Source organism: Acinonyx jubatus, chromosome B4 (assembly GCF_027475565.1).
Source record: "Acinonyx jubatus isolate Ajub_Pintada_27869175 chromosome B4, VMU_Ajub_asm_v1.0, whole genome shotgun sequence".
Lineage (NCBI taxonomy): Eukaryota > Metazoa > Chordata > Mammalia > Carnivora > Felidae > Acinonyx > Acinonyx jubatus.
In genome coordinates, this window is record NC_069387.1 from 112,323,392 (window position 1) to 112,341,390 (window position 17,999).

The 17,999-nt window shown below is 38.2% G+C and overlaps 1 protein-coding gene and 1 non-coding gene across 3 annotated transcripts in view; both read right to left on the minus strand.

Moving 5' to 3' along the window:
- Window positions 1–17,999, minus strand: part of EEA1 (early endosome antigen 1) — a 492,836-nt gene that overhangs the window by 132,537 nt on the left and 342,300 nt on the right. The gene's annotated exons all lie outside the window — the stretch shown is intronic.
- LOC113602922 (small nucleolar RNA U13) lies at window positions 14,970–15,075 on the minus strand. The gene has a single exon (XR_003424450.1). It is a non-coding gene; the product is annotated as a small nucleolar RNA U13 (small nucleolar RNA).

Consider the following 17,999-nt stretch of genomic DNA (forward strand, 5'->3'; position numbering starts at 1 on the left):
ATTCCCAGCATAGTTCCAAAATGTGTGTCTTCCCCCACCCAGGGACCTCAGGTGTCAATCCTTTCTCTCTCTGCCTAGTCTATCCCATTTTCCCCTATCATAGTGAGATCATGACCTGGGCCAAAATCAAGAGTTGGATGCTTAACTGACTGAGCCACCCAGGAGCCCCTGAAGATGATTTTTGAACTGGCAGCTTAGGCCTCCTTGGGAAGCTGCTCATTTCTCCCTGGCATCTCTCTCTCATGTGTACACAAAGGTACATGTTAATACAGTTCTATTTGTTTTTCTCTTCATCTGCCTTTTATTACAGGGTGTCTCAGCCAACAACTCAGAGGGTGAAGGGAAAGTTATTTTTCCTCCCCTACAGTTCACTCAAGAAACTACTACATATAACACAATTGGATTATAACATCCTAAGATGAAATTTGTTTTTAAAAAAATTCAACTAAGTTGAATTTTAAAGATCTAATTGGCTTTATGCAATGACTTCAGAAGCAGGCAGCACCCCACATAGCAAAGAGAGGGGAGCTCTCCACAAGTTGTAGAAAATGGAAGTTTTTATGGGCAGAAGGAGGGTGGGACAAGGAAGTTAAAAGAGGATTGCTTCAAGCAGGGTTACCTTCCCCCAGAGGAAGGCAGGGATGCATCAGACAGATTACCTCATTGGTGCTAACCAGGAAATTCCAGACTGATTGGATTAAAATTCCACCCCTGGGAGCGGCTGGAACTGCCATTAGGTTAGGTATTAAGTCTTGGCAGGGCTTAGTAAAAGTGACTATTTGGGGCCCATTGTTTCTTTTTAACAAATTGAAAGCTAATAATAAATACTTTCATCTTGTGATGAGAAATAATCGACAAAAACCATCTTTAAATCCTTTTATATATGGAAGAAAACTTTTAAGGTAGTGTGTCACCAACTTAGTGGAGCAATTTTAAAATGGAAAACTAAAGGAATTGTTAGTACGTCAAGATTTCTGTCCCTCGATTTTGACAATCTGGGTGTCAAATACTATGAGGTAGAATAGAATCGAGGGATCTGTTGTATCTTCTGCTGTGACCTGGAAAGTTGAAGACACTTGAAAAGACCAAGTTACTTTTCCAGCCTGCATAGTATTTGCTGAACCCAATTAGTACGTTGGCTTGAATCATTATGTCAACCGTCTAAAGGGAGCTGTATCTATTTTTGTTTTGTTTCATTTTATTGTATTTAATTTGGGGCGTGTATTTTATTCTGTTTGGGAAATTATTAACTGCTAACATTTTGCAGAAGTGGGTTCACTCATAAACACTCCAAAGAAATGTTTGCCTCATCTTTCGTTTGTATTGCCAACTGCTTACTCAAGGAACAGTTTAGGAGGTTTCTTTTTCATGCCAAAAAGTACTATTTCTTGAGACATAGATTTGACTAGAAAACAACATTTAATTGTAGTTGTAAAATGTTCTGTTATTCTATAAAATAAAAATAAAATGGAGGACTATTTTGGTGAATGAGAATCCATATTGATTTGAAAGAAGCGCTGGTAAGTAGACTTTTTCAATATTGAGAAATGTCATTCTATTAAACATTGCAAACATTGTGTATTGTTTTTATTTTATTTTATTTTATTTTATTTTATTTTATTTTATTTTAGAGAGAGAGTGTGTGAGCGGGGGAGACAGAAGGAGAGACAGAGAGAGAGAGAATTTAAAGAAGGTTCCATGCTCAGTGAGAAGCCCAGTACAGGGCTCAGTCCCACAACCTGAGCCAAAATCAAGAGTCCAACACTCAAGGGACTGAGCCACCCAGGTGTCTCTGTGTATTGTTTTTAAATAAAGTTGCAATGGTTACTTACTTGTTCTACATTGCTTTGTGTATCATAACTTTTCAAGGACAAAGTAACCCAACAGACAGCTTACAGGTAACATGAACTGAGCACTTACTAGCACTGCTCAGAACTCCTTACATTACTTCATTTATTCCTCATGATAATCCTACGAGATTAAGAGAGATTAAAAAACTCTTCCAGGGGTTCATGGATGGCTCAGTTGGTTAACAGTTCCTGTCATGGTCTTGAGGTTCGTGGAATGGATCCCCAAATCAGGCTCCATGCTGACAGCACAGAGTCTGCTCAGGATTCTCCCTCCCTCTTCCTCTGCCCCTCCCCTGCTCGCTCCACATGGGCACACGGGCACTCTTTCTTTCTCTCAAAATACATAAACATTTTTATAAATAAATAAATAAATAAATAAATAAACTTTTCCGAACCAGGAAGTGATTGAGCAGTGGTTGAAGGTGGGCAGTCTTTATTTATTTGTTTGTTTATTTATGTTATTATTATTATTTATTTTAGAGAGAGAGCATGCATGCATGAGCTGGGGAGAGGGTCAGAGGGAGAGGGGGGTGGGGAATTCTAAGTAGGCTCCGTGCTCAGTGTGAAGCCCGACAGGGGGCTCCATCCCACAACCCTGGGATCATGACCTGAGCCAAAATCAAGAGTCAGGCGCTCAACCGACTGAGCCGCCCATGCACTCCAGATGCAGACAGTCTAACTCCAGAGCCTGTACTACTAATGATTTCAAATACTTCAATATCTAGTGGATTGGTATAAGATCCCAGTGAAGTAGCCGATATTATTCTAGGGTTCAAATGTTTTATTTATTTGCCTAAATTACTTAAACAAAGAGGTCATTGATGAGGTGACTTTAACACCTCAGCAGCCTACCCAAGCAAACCAAAGCCTATACCTGAAATGCTTCAAGATTAAGAAATCAAAACCTAAGGACGTCTAATCACAAACAGCCAAATAGACTTTTCCAAGTAAGGCAAATGTTTACGCTGTAGCCAATCAAATAATTCCCTTGCTTTCCTCCTGCACTTGCACCCGATCTATGTAAGTTTCCCCCTACTCCTGTTGGTAGAGCACTGCTAACCACTTCTCATTTGACATTGCCAGATTCAAATGGATTTTTGCTCAAATAAACTTAAAAAGTTTAATATGCCTCCATGTATCTCTTAACACTACATATTTTTGAAACATTCTCAGAACCTTTCATCGCTTATAACTCCATGGTCTTCAGGATTTCCATTTTTAATGCCTAATATTCCATCAACATGAGAATATTAAAAGTCAACCCATAAGGTTTTTTTATTTCTAGTTTTATTTTTTTAACATACATATTTTTAGCATATATATTTTAGTTATTTGTTTGCTCATTAAAGATGGCTGGTCAGGGCATCTGGGTGGCTCAGTTGGTTAAGCGTCCAACTTCAGCTCAGGTCATGATCTTATGGTTTGTGGGTTCGAGCCCCATCTCGGGCTCTATACTGACAGCTCAGAGCCTGGAGCCTGCTGAGGATTCTGTGTGCCTCTCTCTCTCTCTCTGCCCCTCCTCCGTTCATGCTCTGTCTTTCTCTGTCTCAAAAATAAATAAAGCATGAAAAAAAACTTAAAAAAAAAATTTTTTTTAATGTTTATTTATTTTTGAGACAGAGAGAGACAGAGCATGAACGGGGGAGGGTCAGAGAGAGAGGGAGACACAGAATCGGAAGCAGGCTCCAGGCTCTGAGCTGTGAGCACAGAGCCTGACGCGGGGCTCAGACTCACAAACCGTGAGATCATGACCTGAGCCGAAGTCGGACGCTCAACCGACTGAGCCACCCAGGCGCCCCAAAAAACTTTTTTTAAAGATGATTGGCAAATCAGAGCTATATAAATCACTTCTATATCTTAATATAGAATTTTCAGAAAGTTAAGCCCATGATGCTCAGAGGGCACATATAGAGTCAAAGAGCTGTTTACCTCATTAATAAGAGTCATAAAGATGACACACCAGGTTCAAAAGGGAGTAAGACATACAAAGTATTTCTAGTCACTGGGGTGGGGGGAACGCTGGAATAAGATTACTAAATGACATAAAAATTGGTTAACACCCCACTGGGCAATAAATCTAATCTTTGGGTTGTAGTATTCTACCTGACACAAATCATTTGAATCTCTAGGGGACAAAGGTTATTTGCATATCCCTAAACTTAGGGATTATTTGCATCAATCACTGTCTCATTTTCTACGATTTACCATCTACTCTTACAGTCATTGTTAACATTTGTCACTATTACAGTACATGTTTTACGTATTTATTTTGTTTATCGTCTACTCCCTCCATTAAAATATAAAGGTAGCGTATCTTCCCCCTTTTGTACATTATGGTATCCCTAATCCCTAAAACAGTACCTGGCACATAACAGGCATTCAAACATATGCCTTGAATGAATGAATGAGTAAAATCAAAGAAGGCTGTGGTTCACTTTGGCCTTAAGAACACAAACCATTTTAAGAGAAAAACTGAAAAAATGTACATAGGCCCAAGGTAAATTAAAAAGTAAACTAAGCTGGATGCCTGAAGGATACTCAAGCCCTTAATAGCAGTGCTTGAATAGAGGAAATTCCCCGCCCAACTTTCTATGCAAAGATTAATAGAAACGACATATGATGAAGTAGAAAAATAAGGAGCATCTGGGGAAAACCTGTTTGCCTCTCATTTCCACAGTGGAGAAGAAATGTCTGTGCTCTCTGAAGAGGGCTGGGGTGGGGGGGAGGGGAGCAGATCCAGATTGTAAAACTCACCAAGATAAATACTGCCTCAGGAAGCCACTTGTAGTTGAAGGGGACCAGAACACGCCACCCCAAAATATGCTACTTTGGCAAAATGACTACTCTGAATTGAAGGCAATTAAGGAACTGCAGTCTTGGGGGATATCTCTCTGCCCTCCTCTCATCTAGCTAAAAGCAGGACAAATATTGCCATTCGTAGAGGTGTCTCCCCCTGTACCAGGAAGAGAAAAACAACTGTTAATCCCTGGGACTCTGAATCACTGGAGACAGCTCCAGACCGGAGACCGCTACCTGACGAGTCTGCAGGACACAGTTTGCAAAATCCCCTTACTTCCTTCTTCCTAGAAGCTCAAATCCCTTTTCCTTTGTCTTGTCAATTCTCCGCAAGTATATTGTTCTTTGTTAAAATAATATATAAGCCTTTGGGTCTGATCTTCTCTTTGGGGCTTTCACTTCATTGCTGTGAGGACTCTCATACATATATAAAATAAACATTTTTCTATTTATCTGTCTTTGGTCACTGCAGTTTGCAGGGCTCTAGGCACAGAACTTAAGAGAGTAGAGGAAAAACAATTTTCGTCCCCTACATTTTCCAGCCACTAATCTCCCTTGCTGGCATTGTCTCTGAAAATGGGGTAATATTTTTGGCATAATATTTTCAAGGCTATTACCTAAATAATCTTAAATCACTTTATCAATAATATATTAACTCGCTTCAGTCCAAAACATTTGATAATTATATGAAAGGAAGCAATTTATTGAGATAAATCCAAGTTGACCATCTTTTTATGTATAAACATTTTGCTGTCTCAGTTGTAGACTTATTTCATATCATAATAGAAAATGTGGCTCTTAAACGGCTCCTTACACCCTCAAAAAAACCCATACACATACAACATTTCATCCAGTCTTTAGCATAAAGACTGATTTGTAAAATCAAATCTCTAGTCTCTAGGCATCTTTTGAAAATTTTTTTAATGTTTATTCATTTTTGAGAAACAGACACAGAGCATGAGCTGGGAGGGACAGAGAGAGAGACATAGAATCTGAAGCAGTTTCCAGACTCTGAGGTGTCAGCAGAACCTGATGTGGGGCTCAAACCCATGAACTGTAAGATCATGACCTGAGCCCAAGCCAGACACTTAACCGACCAAGCCACCCAGGAGCCCCTATAGGCATCTGTCAAAGTAAGGCAGTAATTCCCATAACTTTTTAAATGTTAATATATTTATGATATGATTTTACTTGTAAGTGTAACATTTATGAGCTTTATAGCAGGGATTGGAGAAATTTCTTTGTCAAGAGCCGGAGAGTAAATATTTTAGGCCTTGCAGGTCATATCATCTCTGGGTCAACTACTCAACTCTGCTGTTGCAATGTGAAACAGCCATAGAAAATACCTATAGAAACGGGCATGCCTGTGTTCTGATAAAACTTCATTCGTGGACACTACACTTAGATTTCATAGAGTTTTCATGTGCGGTAAATTTTTTTTTCAACTAGTTAAGAATGTAAAAACAATTCTTAGTTTGTAGCTGTATAAAAACAGGCAGCAGGCAAGATTTAACCCATGGGCTATAGTTTGCCAACACAATAGTATATAAGACAAAGTAAAGGCTCACAGAGGTCGACAGACGGGCACAGGGGTGGTGATGCCTCATACCACTTTTCCCAAAGTAACCTGGCAATTTTCGTCATAACTGACCCTGTGGTAAGCCGTGACACCTGCATGACTATGGCCTCCCAGTGCTTCCAGTGCTTGCGATGTGACGATGGCTCACAGGACCCCAAGGGTTGGAATCTTCCTAATCTAGTTAGTATATCTAGAGCCAGGCCAAAGGAGAATCAGTATGGTGTTAGTCTGCATTTTGTTTACATCTTAAAGTTTATTTATTTATTAGAGAGAGAGATAAGTTGATTGATTGATTGATTTGAGAGATAGAGAGAGCACGGAGGGGCACAGAAAGAGGGGGACACATAGAATCTGAAGCAGGCTCCAGACTCTGGAGCTGTCAGCACAAAGCCCCACGTGGGGCTTGAACTCAGGAACTGTGAGATCATGACTTGAGCTGAAGTTGGATGCTTAACCAACTGAGCCACCCAGGTGCCTCTAGTACACATTTTTTTAGGGAGATTGAGCACTTTTTCTTTTTTTTTCTTTTCTTTCCTTTTTTTGACATTTGAGTGTCTTCTGTGAAATTCCTATTGATGTCTCTTGTTCTTTTCCATATTCTGAATGTTAGTATTTTTGTTGGTCATGCGTGTTACAAATATCTTCTTCTCTTAGATTGTGGCTTGTCTCTTCACTCTCTAGTTTATTTTTATTTATTTACTTATTTTTTAACGTTTATTTATTTTTGAGACAGAGAGAGACAGAGCATGAACAGGGGAGGAGCAGAGAGAGAAGGAGACACAGAATCCGAAACAGGCTCCAGGCTCTGAGCTGTCAGCACAGGGCCCGACGCGGGGCTCGAACTCACAGACCATGAGATCATGACCTGAGCTGAAGTCGGACGCTCAACTGACCGAGCCACCCAGGCGCCCCTCTCTAGTTTATTTTTAAATAAATAAACATCTTAATTTTAATAAATTTAAATTTATTAATATTTCTCCTTATGTGTTTGAGAAATCCTTTTCTATGGTGATGTCATAAAGATATTAGACTACCTTCTTAGTTTGTAGAGCTTTGTTTTTCACATTGAACTCCTTTGTCAGTCTGAAACTGATTTTATGGCCTAAACTAGAAAACCAATTTTCAAAATTTTTTTCCACGTGGATAACCAGTTGTGCCTGTACCATTCATTGAATAGTTTCTGCTTTCTCAGCACTGTCAGACATCAGGTTTTTACGTAAACATCTACGTAATTTGGGAAGGTGGTTTTCTATATTGTTATATTGGTCTATTTACTGTCTCTTGCCAGTTTCACATTATTATAATTACTACAACTTTGTAATAAGTCTCGATATCAGCTTGATCTTGTTTTAGTCTCACTTTGCTAGTATTGGCCTTTTGCTCTTCATATAAATTTTAGAATCATTTCGACAAATTCTACCAAAAAAATTCTGTTGAGATTTTAATCGAAATTGATTTCAATCAACTTAATCAATTCTGGGATTAAGAATTCTGGGATTAATCAATCAAAAATATCAAAATTATTATTATGGATCCTCAATCCATAAACATGTTTTATCTCTCCATTTATTTGGATCTACTTTAATACCATTCAGTAAAATCAACACTTTCCTACAAAAGGGTCTTCTATATCTTTGGTTAAAATTATTCTTAAATATATTTTTGTTGCGTTTTCTGACTCTAGTTGCTGTATCAAAATGTAACTATCCTTTTGTGTTTTGAACTTAAATCTAAAGACCCCCGTATTATATCCAATAATAAATCAACACATACGTTTGTGTTTTCTTTATAGGGTGTCCTTTCCTTTGTGAATAATGACAGTTTTTAAAAATGAATTCCAGTCATTATTTCTTCATCTTGTGGATTGCTTTGACCTCCACTGTCATGTTACATAGAAGCATCAATGACAAGCATCCTGGTCTTATTCTTGATTTTAATAAAAGTATGACTTTAAGATTTTACTATTAAACTATGTTGTTTGCTCTATGCCTTTTTTATTTAAGGTACTTATTATCAGGTTAAGATCGCTTTTTAAACCATGAATTGTTACTGAACTTTATTGAATGTTTTTTCTTTATCTATTGAAATAATCATATTTCCTTTAATCTCTTGATGTGGCAAATCACACGAGTTGATTGTCTAATGTTGAACCAACCAACATTCTTATAATTAACTTAGCAAAGTCATATGGTCTGATTATCTATGTCTTATGGTATTCAGTTTGCTAATATTTTCTTGTAGGATTCTGGCATCACTGTACATAAGTGCAAGGGCTTATAAATTGCATTTCTTACACTGAACTTGTCTATATTTTTGAATGTTTGTTTATTTTTGAGAAAGGGAGCATAAGCGAGGGAGGGACAGAGAAAAAGGGGGACAGAGGATCTGAACAAAGAAGGCTCTGCACTGACAGCAACAAGCCCGACCTGGGGTTCAAACTCACTAACCCTGAAATCAAGACCTGAGCCAAAGTCTGACATTCAACTGACTGAGCCACCCAGGCGCCCCTGAACTTGTCTATTTTTGATACCACTATTATACTTACCTATAGAAAATGAGTCAGGTACTGTTTCTCCTCATTTTCTGTCCCTTGAAAGTGTGTTAGAACTCGTCGATAAAATTGTCTGGGCTTGGTGGGTTTCCTTTCATGCATGGGAAGATTTTAAAATGCCGATTCAAATTTTTATTATTTTAATCATTTTTCCTAAATTTGTTCATTTGTGCATTCTTTCCTTTTAATTTATCATTTTTATTTTCATTTTCCCCATTATTTTTGGTTTTATTCTTTTGATTTCTCTTTCAATCTCATAGATTTGAGATTACTGCAGCTCATTAACCTTTTAGTACATTTTTCTTTCTAATGTAAGCATGGAGCATTATGCATTTTCCTCTAAGAATTCCTTTCCAGCATGTTCGATATATATTTTTATTACCATCCAAGTTTAAGTATTTTTAAATTGCCACTACAATTTCTTCTCTGAAACATGTGTTTCTTTAATAAGTATGTTTATAACATTTCCAAACATGTAAGATTTTTAAAAATCTCTTCACATGCATTCCTAACTCAATCACATTGTATTTAGAGAATAGAGTCTGCATATGCCAGTTCTTAAAAATGTTATTCAAACTTGTTTTTTGGCTTGGTAAGTTTTCACAGAAATGTTGTATGGGTACGTGGCAGGAATGTATGGAATTCAGTTGTTGGGTATGGGGTCTATGTGTGTTTATTAGATCAAGCTTATTAGTTATATTTTTCAAATCCTCTATATTTCTATTGATATCTTTTGTGACTGATGTATTACCTATTTTTTAAGTTTATTTTTATTTATTTTGAGAGAGAGATAGAGAGCAAGCAGGGCAGGGGCAGAGAAAGAGGGAAAGAGAATCCCAAGCATGCTCTGCACTGTGAGCACAGAGCCCGACATGGGGCTCAAACTCAACAACTATGAGATCATGACCTGAGCCAAAATCAAGAGTCAGACACTTAACCAACTGAGCCACCCAGGTGTCCCCCTTTGTTTTAAAGTTTATTTTTATAACTATTGATATAGATATATCAAAGTCTCCCATTATGGTTGTGGATTTGTTGAATTTCTTTGCAGTCCTGGCAACTTTCACTTTATGTATGTTAAAGCTGTGCTATGTCTGGGCACCTGGGTGGCTCAGTCGGTTAAGTGTTTGACTTCGGCTCAGGTCATGGTCTCACAGTTCATTAGTTCAAACCCCATGTTGGCCTCTCTGCTGACAGCTCAGACCCAGGAGACTGCTTTGGATTCTGTGTCTCCCTCTCTCTCTGCCCCTCCCCTGCACATGCTCTGTCTCTCTTTCTCAAAAATAAATAAACATTAAAAATTTTTTTAATTAAAAAAATAAAGCTATGCTATGAGGCCCATAGCTATTGAATTATTAAAATCAATGAAGTTAATCTTCCATCAATATGTTTATCCTTATCACTGTAGTGCTTTTTGCTTTAAAATCTATTTTGTCTGATATGAATATAGTCATACTATCTTTGTATTGGTTAGTATTTACTTAGTATATATTTTTTTTACATCTTTTGACTTTTAGTCTTTCTTTTTTTTTAATGGTTTAGGCAGTGGTGTGCTGGCAGATACTTAACAATTAGCTCTCTGGGGAGGGGGAGTGGGGTCTGATTTGTAGAGTTTGCGTCTGTTGTGTCAGTGTTCCTACCTGGGTTGCAAGGTAAAATACAGAACACCCAGTTAAATCTGAACTTCAGATAAACAAGGAATAATTTTTGATATAAATATGTCCCAAATATTGCATGGAACATGCTTATATTTAAAAAGTATTTGCTATTTATCCAAAATTCAAATTTAACTGGTTGTCCTGTATTTTTACTCGCTAAATCTGGCAACCTTACTCCCACCAACATGTCATTGAATGAAAAGTTGGGAAGAAATGTTCACAATCAGCTTGTTCTAAAATAACTCTTATTAAGATGTAATTCGCACATTATACAATTCACCCATTTAAATGGACAATTCGTCAGTTTAAATATATTCAGACTTGTGCAACTGCCACCACCATAATTTTAAAACATTTTCATCTCCCCCAAACTAAACCTTGTACTTATTAACGCTCACTAACCTCCAAGCATCCTCCGGTCCCAGTCCTAAATAACTACTAATTTATTTTCTGTCTTTATAAATTTGCCTCTCCTGAACATGTCATATAAATGGAATCATACAATATGGCGTGTGTGTGTGTGTGTGTGTGTGTGTGTGTGTGTGTGTGACTGTCTTCTTTTACTTAGCACATGTCCTATATGTTGTAGCATAAATCAATACTTCATTTCTCTTTATTACTGAATAATATTTCTTTGTTTGGATAGATAACATTTATTCATCCATTTATCAGTTGATGAACATTGATTGTTTCCACTTTGGGGAGATTATGAATAATGCTGCTGTAATAATGCTTGTAATAATGCTGTAATAATGCTTGTGAGGTGGTAGGAGCCAGTACGAGGCATATGGCCCTATATTATAATTGCCTACTTAACTCTCTCTAGTTCCCTCTGGCTGATCAGCTACACAAAGAGAAGGATTTTGTTCACCACTGTATTTACATTTCCTAATGGAGCGTCTAATACTTGATGTTTAATTAATATTGTATGCATGAATGAAGTACAGCATGGTAGTTAAGAGTGAAGAGTTGTTGAGTACTTTAAATCTCAGATATGCTACCTATGTAAATGTGGAAAAGCTAGCAGGTTACTTAATTTTTCTAAGACGGTTTTTTTCCTGGTAAGATGTGAAGGACATTAGCACCTCCTTTAATAGAATTTTGTGAGCATTTAGCATTTGAATGGCATATCTTCAATACTCCATAACACATGGTTGCTGTTACTTGTATTAGACATTGATAATCCACCTGATATCGTGATCTCCCGATTCCTCAGCCTCTGTCATCCCATTCACAAAGTGTGACCTACTCTGGGGACAACCTTGGACTTCTCACGGGAAGTTACTTCACTGTAGACAAACCAAACTCCCAAATCCCACTTTCTGATAATCTTACTCAAGCAAATTGCATAACCAACATTGATATTGTTCCTTAAAAAAAAAAAAAAGCCAATTTAGGAGGAAAATACTATCTAGTTGTCATATGAATTTCTGTTCTGATTAACAAGGTAGAATGGTCTCAGTTTATTGGAAATGTGTATTTCTTTTGACTTTTCTGTGTTTTTTTAAGCTTATTTATTTATTTTGAGAGAGAGAGTTGGGGAGGGCAGACAGAGAGGGAGAGAGAGAGAGAATGAATTCCAAGCAGGTCCACCTGTCAGCAGAGAGCCCAACGTGGAGCTCCAACTCACTAACCATGAGATCATGACCTGAGCGGAAATCAGTAGTCAGACGCTTAACTGACTGAGCCACCCAGGCACCCCTCTTTTGTGACTTTTCATGTTTTTTGCTCATTTTCTACTAGTATGTTAATCTCTGTCCTTTGGATTTGTAGGAGCACTTTATATATTAGGAATATTAATCCTTTGTCCAGGATATATTTTACAAATGATTTTCTCAAGTTTGCATTCCTCTTCTAGCTTTTCATGGCACAGAATTTTTCTTATTTCTAGGAAGTCAAAAAATATTAACCTTTCCTATTAAGAGTATAGGATTTAGAATGTGAAATTCCCACATATTTTTATACTCTGCCTACCCTGTGAAAACCACTGGTAATAACATGGCATATTCTCAAAACACATGTATTTGTATTCGCTACGTATCACCAACTGTCTACTCTTTTCCATTCTTAATGCTGCCAACTGGTCTAGGCCACCATTATCTCTTGCCTCTCTTCATCTCCTTCCTCTCTAAATCATTGTTCTTATCACCATCCGAACGGTCATATTTAAACATAAATGACTCTTTTCTAAACATACACTAGCATACAGGTCATTAACCGGTGGATACATACTATTCAGCTCCCTGCTCTATTCTCACTTAACAATTTGTATTGAGCTTCTCTGCCTTCAAGTGTTGGATGGGACATACTTAGGTTTTTAAAAAAGGATTCCTTGTTTATCTGAAATTCAAATTTAATGGGGCCTCCGGTATTTCTATTTACTAAATCTCACAGCCCTCCTCCTGTCTTTGGCCCACGGTGGCTGTTCCAGTTCTCGCTTTCTTTCAGCCACACGGGAAGGAGGACCACATGTCCAATTCTGTAAAGGGCAGAACGTGGACGTACCACGTACTTTCACTTTCATCCCATAGGCCAGAACTTAGTCACGTGGCGTCCTGGAGCTTTCGGGGCGGCTAGGAAGTGAAGTGTTGAGCAGGTAGCCAGCCAGCTAAAGCCAGAGAAGCCCTATTTCAGAAGAATGGTTAATACAAAACAGCTAGTAGTCTGACACAGATAACAATCCTTCCATCACCAAATACAGTTGCTAGCGGTAGCCAGTCCACTTCCCCATTCCAACCAATGGGTGGGTATGTGACCCAAACCATTCCACTCAGCTCCTCTGTCTCTGAACCAAAATCTTGAGCAAAGTGATACAGAGACTTCAAATAACTCAAGTTGATTCATCTCAGTTGTAGTGACCTGAGAAATTTAGACATTATGGCTTTATGTTACTCCGATCTCTAGAGTTTCTGGTCCTGAGCTTCCCCCTAGTCTGCCCTCCCAGATCCAGATTGTCCTTGGATCCTGTATCTTTTGTTCCCCCTGAAGTCTTCAGAATTGGTTTGCAATCAATAAAACTCCAAATGATCAAAGGTCAAGTCTGGATGTATTCCAAGGTGAAGAGATAGAAAACCAGTTCTCTACCTCTGAGGATTTCTTCCTAAGCACATTTTCACTTCAGCACTGCAGTTTTCAGACTTAAAAGTAACAGGACAACTATAGGTCCAGAGATAGTAGCTTATAAGGGAAACAGAGAGAGAAGTGAAAATTAAATCTTATTAAGCTAATATTTGCACTTACTCTGTGCCTCCTTGCAGAGATTACTAATTTCTCTAATACTTGCAGAAACCCTGTACTTTGTTAAGTTTTATGTGTATTATCTCATTAAACCCTTGCAGCAATAATAATAGGCATTATTATTCTCCTCATTTTCCAGATGGGGAAAATGGGGCTTAGAAAGTTAAGTGGCTTGCCTAAGGTCACATAACAGCTGTAACTAGCATTCAAAACCAAGTTGAACTTCTGCATTTAAACTTTTTACATTCTGCTACACCACAGACCTTTAAAAAAAATTGATATCTAAACAGATTTTTAATTTAATTTTTATCTTTTCATCATGGAGAATTTTCCATGTACTAAAATAGAATGGTATAATGAAGCATTCGTGTATCCATCACTTAGCTTCAATAACTATTCCCATTCTACCATTATTTTTTCATCAATCCTCTCCTCAAATTCACTTTATTTTCTCTTATTCTATGGTATTTTCTTTATTTAAAAATTTTTTTTAAGTTTATTTAGTTATTTTGAGAGAGTGAGAGAGCATGCACAAGGAGGGGAGGGACAGAGAGAGAGAGGGAGAGAGAGAATCCTAAGCAGGTTCCACGCTGGCAGCAGAGGGGCTCTGTGCTGTCAGTATAAGGCTCAATCCCATGAACCATGAGATCATGACCCGAGCCAAAACCAAGAGTCAATGCTTGACTGACTGAGCCACCCTGGTACCCCTATCCTAGAGTATTTAAAACTGAATCCCAGACATCATATCTCATCTCCTGTAAATACCTTAGAATGTTTCTCTAGTACATGAGAACTTAAAAGAAAAAAAACATAATAGCCTTATCATGCCTTCTCAAATTCACAAAAATTCCTTCATATATTTAATTTCTGATCCAAGTTCAACTTTCCCTGTATGTCTCACAAATATCTTTTTACAGTTGTCAAATAAAAATTCAAACACAGTGTGTACATTACATATTTAGACATTCTCTTAGGTCTCTTTTACCTTATGACAATCCCCCTTCTCTTTTTTTCTTTTACACCGTGTGTTTGTTGAAGAAGAAGGGGATTTTGTCCCTGTGGGATTTTTTTTTTTCTTTTCACATCAGATGGATAAGGTGCCAATTAAAAAAATTTTTTTAATGTTTTATTTATTTTTGAGAGAGCACAAGCAGGGGAGGGGCTGAGATAGAGGGAGATCGAGGGTCCTAAGTGGGCTCTGTGCTGATGAGCAAGTCCGATGTGGGCTATAACTCACGAACCGTGAGATCATGACCTGAGCCAAACTCCAATGCTCAACCGACTGGGCCACCCAGGTGCCCCCGATGGGTAAGGTGCCAATTATGTTATGACAAAGTTTGAAGGAAGCACATCCCACACAGTGGCTGAACACCCAATCATCACACTTGTGAAATACAAAAGTTTCTGTCTTGTGGTATTTCTAATTGCAGTTGGCTGATGGCATCCTCCTGGTGTCATTAGCCTGTTCTTCCATCTCCCATCTTTCCCATAATCTGGTGGTTGGTTCAAGACGTTTGATTAAATTCAGGTTCAAAATTTTTGTTTGTTTGTTTTGGCAAGATTACTCCATAGGTGGTGTTAACAGTTTCCTTTTAAAATAAATTGTGTACTGCTCCGTTAAATCTGCTGAGTCAGTGATTATAATCAGTAAACAGCTTTTCTCCTCCCCGCCTCTGCCTTAATTTTATTTTTTTAATTAAAAAAAATTTTTTTAAGTAATCTCTACACCTAATGTGAGGCTCGAACTTACAACCCCAAGATCAAGGGTCACACGCTCTACTGTCTGAGCCAGCCCAGTGCCCCCACCCACCACTGTCTTTAAATAATATCTCTCTTCTCTGCCCCCAATGACATTTCAGGCAGATCCCTTACCTTTGGGGTCACTTTCAGATGTGAAAAGAGTCTCATTTTCAGCTGTAGAAAATTCCAGTCTGGCCTAAATTAACTTTAATTTTTTATCTAATTCAAATCTCCCCATTTCTCTCCCTGCCCTTTTATCTTCTTTGGTAGACAGTCTCCACCTTGTCTCCTAGGTCCATGAGAAACATTGCATATTTTTATCCAGCTGAATGGTAGAACCCTATGTCCTCATCCAGCCACTAGGGGCAGTTCCAGCCAGCCTCCAGTCTACTCTCTATTCTCCTCAAACTCCAGGGAAGCCTCAGTACCTTCCCCCAAAACTCACTTGTCTTCCACTCCTGTAACAGCACAGGGCAGGTGTACACATTCCTTAAGCCTGGCAAGCATCTGGCCAAGGAGTGAGAATCCAGCATTTTTGTCTGGCTAGCACTCACAATTCGCTACATGGCTCCCTCACTGCCTCCGTCTCTTGGCTCTGGTTGGAAGAGCAATGTCCCATGCATGTAGGGAAGAAATGCTATTGTGCTCTCTCTTGTTGGGAAGTCTCTCTAAAGATGCATCTTCCCAACTGAATCTTTCGCTTTCTCTGCTAATGGCTGTGGAGGGATGGTTGCTAGACTCATAATAAGGCCTGTGTATATGTATAGAGAACCCTTCTTTAAAATATGGGAGGTGGGGCACCTGGGTGGCTCAGTCAGTTGAGCATCCAACCCTTGATTTCGGCTCAGGTCATGATTCCAGCATTGTGGGAACGAGCTCCAAGTCAGGCTCTGTGCTGAGTGTGGAGCCTTGCCTAAGATCTCTCTCTCTCTCCCCCACCCCCACCCCCATGCCTTTCTCCTCCACTTCCATGCTCTCTCTCTCTAATAAACAAAATTTTTAAAAATTAAAATATGGGGCTGCTTCTCACTCATCTCCTACACCTCTGAGGCTGTATTTTAAATTACTATCAACAGAAAAATTTCCATCTACATCCAATCTATTAACATTTACCCTCAACTTGGCTTTATAAAGTAATTCTGCTAAACCTACAGAATTTTCTACTTTATTTTAAAATAAATGACTGAGATAAACTCAAACTTAAATAATCCTCTCCAGGATACTTTTGCATGTGTCAGTGGGATGTTGGTGAACATCAAGCACAGTGCTAACAAATGTTTGTCTTTAGTCCTTACTCAAGAAGATCCCGGTGGTCTACTAAATAAATATCAAAAACAATTAAGCAAGGAAAGGAAAACATTTCTAAAAACAGCAGAGGACAAGGAAGCAGGTCTCCAGTGATTCAGTTGAATTAAATACACCCAGTCTTGTTTAATACGTCATACACAGAACTATGTACTTGTTAGACTCCCATTTTTTATTAGATACAACCTATAACCATTCTAATTGACATGTTAAGGTTTACATGTATTTTCTTTAAATTAGTGGGTTTAATTAGAATTGCGGGGTGGAGAACTCCTTATTCCAGCCTTAACTAGGAAATGAAAAGGAGGCTTACTGACTCACTCGAGTCAGCTGAGTACATTTTTATTCAGCTCTCAGCCAAAGGAGGAGTGAGGAGTGAACAATAAACTAACCAGGAACTGCATGGTGATGAGTCATTATCCATGGATGAGGGTGTGTGTGTGTGTGTGTGTGTGTGTGTGTGTGTGTGTGTAGGGGCAACTCTGTTACATCAGACTAGACTCCAATAAGAAGTTTAAACATGAAGGAGAGGTTTCTGGAGGGGTACTGTAATGGATCACTTGAATCATGTTAAATCATGTTCATCATGGACAAAGCTGTTAAGTACGCCTGAATCCAAGTATTAGATATTCAAAATGTGTGCACTTAGTAGAGCTCCAGCCTCATATTAGAATTTAATAAATGTTTGTGGAAGAAGAGAGGAAAGAAGGAAGTGAGGGAAGGATGGAGGGAGGAGAGGCGGAAAATGGTTTTTATTCATTTTAACAACTGAGTAAGCATCAATTGGTTAATGGTCTTTCGATAGTGTGTTTAACGTGGTATTTAGAACTGATTGTACAAGTGAAAGAAAATTAAGAAGTTAATAAAAATCATGTTATGGTAACAAAGGAAAGGCTGACAGCATATGAGTTGGAAAAAGAAATCTTAAGCATTTGGGTTTTATGTTTTTGTTTTTAACACTGGCATCACAAATTAGCTTTGTAACGTATTCAACAGTCCAGAATATCAAGCCATTGATCTGTTCTGTTAGAAACATCATTTTCCAAGTCATTTGAAGTAAGTTACAGATATATTTAAACACAAAGACACTACTCATTAATAGAAAGCGAATGTTCCATTAAGGAATGTAAGATCTCCATTTTATTCACTTTCTTTCTGATACCCTCAGTTCCTCTGTTCTCTTATCCCTCTACTTTCCTGTCTGACAAAACATTAAACCATAGATCAGTGTAATGGCCCACATTTTAAAATACAGATATTGTTAGGAATAGGGAATTGGGGAG